The sequence below is a fragment of the Moschus berezovskii genome, chromosome X (genome assembly GCF_049115385.1).
Source record: "Moschus berezovskii isolate FMDL1 chromosome X, NW_MosBer_1.0, whole genome shotgun sequence".
In the NCBI taxonomy this organism is placed as follows: Eukaryota; Metazoa; Chordata; class Mammalia; order Artiodactyla; family Moschidae; genus Moschus; species Moschus berezovskii.
Window position 1 is genome coordinate 107374661 of NC_142488.1, and position 2514 is coordinate 107377174.

At 51.0% G+C, this 2514-nt stretch overlaps 1 pseudogene; it reads right to left on the reverse strand.

Moving 5' to 3' along the window:
- Positions 1-432: 432 nt before the first annotated feature.
- On the reverse strand, positions 433-1679 carry LOC129563985 (putative RNA-binding protein 15B; annotated as a pseudogene).
- Positions 1680-2514: the final 835 nt, after the last annotated feature.

Here is a 2514-nt window from a genome sequence, read left to right on the forward strand (position 1 = left end):
GCTGAAACTCCTAATATTTTGCCCACCTGATGTGAAGATCTGACTCATTGGAAAAGATCCTGATGCGGTGGGGAAAGATTGAAGGCGGGAGGAGAAGGGGATGACAGAGGATGAAATGGTTGGATGGCATCACTGACTCCTTGGACATGAGTTTGAGTAAGCTCCGGCAGTTGGTGATGGACAGGGAGGCCTGGCGTGATGGAGCCCACAGGGTTGCAGAGTCAGACAAGACTGAGTGACTGAACTGAACTTAAGAACTTAGTTTTGGTGGGGGAACAGGACTTTGGTCCCCTACCAGATGAACCAGAATAACCCAGCAGAGAATACAAATCTTGGGTGTAAATGGGGTGGAGGTGGAATTGCAGGGTGGCAGGGCTCATATTTTAAAATAGCTACTTTAGTGACAAATGGGCTGGAAAGGACAGGTTTGGGCTAGGCTGCCTCTCTTACTTTACCTCTCACTATGTGTTCTTTCTCTAGCTTGTCCAGTGTCCTCAGTGCTGATGGGAGGTACTGCTGTGAAAAGTCACAGGTGGGAAGGCATAGTAGAGCATGCCCCTGCTGCCTCTGCCCTTGGACCCGCCCACTGGCAGGATGATCACCCCTGCAGTCTGTTTCTGTTTCAAGTAGGAGACCAGGTTCCTGAGAAGCCACCTCTGTAGGCCGTGCTCTATCATGGGCATCCCCTCAGTGCCAGGCCCACTGGGGGTCGCCTGCGAGGCCAAGAGCACTGGGTAGCCATTGGGGCTCCCCTGTGTGATGCGTCATGTGACTTCTTCCAGCTTGGGCTGGTCCAGGCGAAGGTGCTGGGCAATCTTCAGCTGGGTCAGCTTACTCCTGAAAGTGTGATCTTTTGAGGACTGCTGATCACCACCTGATCCCCGTCTAGGATGTGCATAGATGTCTGGAAGCAGCCGTTTTTCAACACCAGAGGCCTGTTCCAACCCAGCTGTAGTGTCTGGGCATCCTCTGAAGGATTTTTGAGCTTTTAGGTCTCATGTTTTGGCTCTTCCAGAGGCTTGGGCTCCGCCTCAGTGGTCCGAAGACTATGCTCGCTCTCTTGGATCTTCTTTCCTGTGGGAAGAGTCGGGAGCCTCGTGGTGAGGGTGGCATCTCTGCTCTTCCGCCCCATGTCTGCTGTTTCTGAGGGAGTTATTGCCAGATTCCTTGGCCCCTTCACTGGAATGAAATTCCTTGTGGCTGTGCTCAGGGGTTGTGGTCAGAGCCTCGGTCCACAGGCTGCCCACCACCCTTGGTCCTGCTCCATTCCTTGTAAGGGGAGTGGGTTGTCCTTCTGTGATCACCAGAGAGGCTCCGGCACTTCCACCTGTCCTCCGAGGCCTTGGGCAGGACAGACCTCCTGGTCCCCACCTCCTCCCCAGCACTCACCACTCCGGCTGCACAGTGAGCAGATATAGCCCTAGAGGCTGGGCGGTCAGAGTGTTTACTGGGGCTGGTCCAGTCCCGTTCCAAAAAGGTCCTCTCGGTCTGAGTACAGGAGGTGTGTAGGGGCCGGGGGTGGGCGTGGTCCTGTCCCACACCTGCAGGTTGGCATCCAGGTTCTGATGCCGGGTAAACCCGTCTTGGAGTAGCTCATAGTGCACAGGGAGGTGGGGTAGGTCAGTTTTCATTCCAGTCCCAAAGAAAGACAATGACAAAGAATGTACAAAGTATCGCATAGTTGCACTCATCTCACACGCTAGCAGGCTTTCCTTGTAGCTCAGTCGGTAAAGAATCCACCTGCAGTGCAGGAGACCCGGGTTTGATTCCTGGGTTGGGAAGATCCCCTGGAGAAGGAAATGGCAACCCACTCCAGTATCCTTGCCTGGAAAATCTCGTGGGCAGAGGAGGCTGGTGAGTTGCCGTCCATGGGGTCGCAAAGAGTCAGGCACGACTTAGCGACTAACACTTACTAATTTACTTACACACGCTAGTAAAGTCATGCTCAAAATTCTCCAAGCCAGGCTTCAACAGTACGTGAACTGTGAACTTTAGATGTTCAAGCTGGATTTAGAAAAGACAGAGAAACCAGAGATCAAATTGTCAACATCCGTTGAACCACCGAAAAAGCAAGAGAGTTCCAGAAAAGCATCTGCTTTATTGACTAAGCCAAAGCTTTTGACTGTGTGGACCACAACAAACTGTAGAAAATTTTTAGAGATGGGAATACTGGACCACCTGACCAGCCTCTTGATAAATCTGTATGCAGGTCAGGAAACAACACTTAGAACTAGACATGGAACAACAGACCGGTTCCAAATAGGGAAAGGAGAACATCAAGGCTGTATATTGAGACCCTGCTTATTTAACTTATATGCAGAGTACATCATGAGAAATGCTGTGCTGGATGAAGCACAAGCTGGAATCAAGATAGCCGGGAGAAAGATCAATAAGTTCAGATATGCAGATGACACCACCCTTATGACAGAAAGCGAAGAACTACTAAAGAGCCTCTTGAAGAAAGTGAAAGAGGAGAGTGAAAAAGTTGGCTTAAAACAACATTCAGAAAATGAC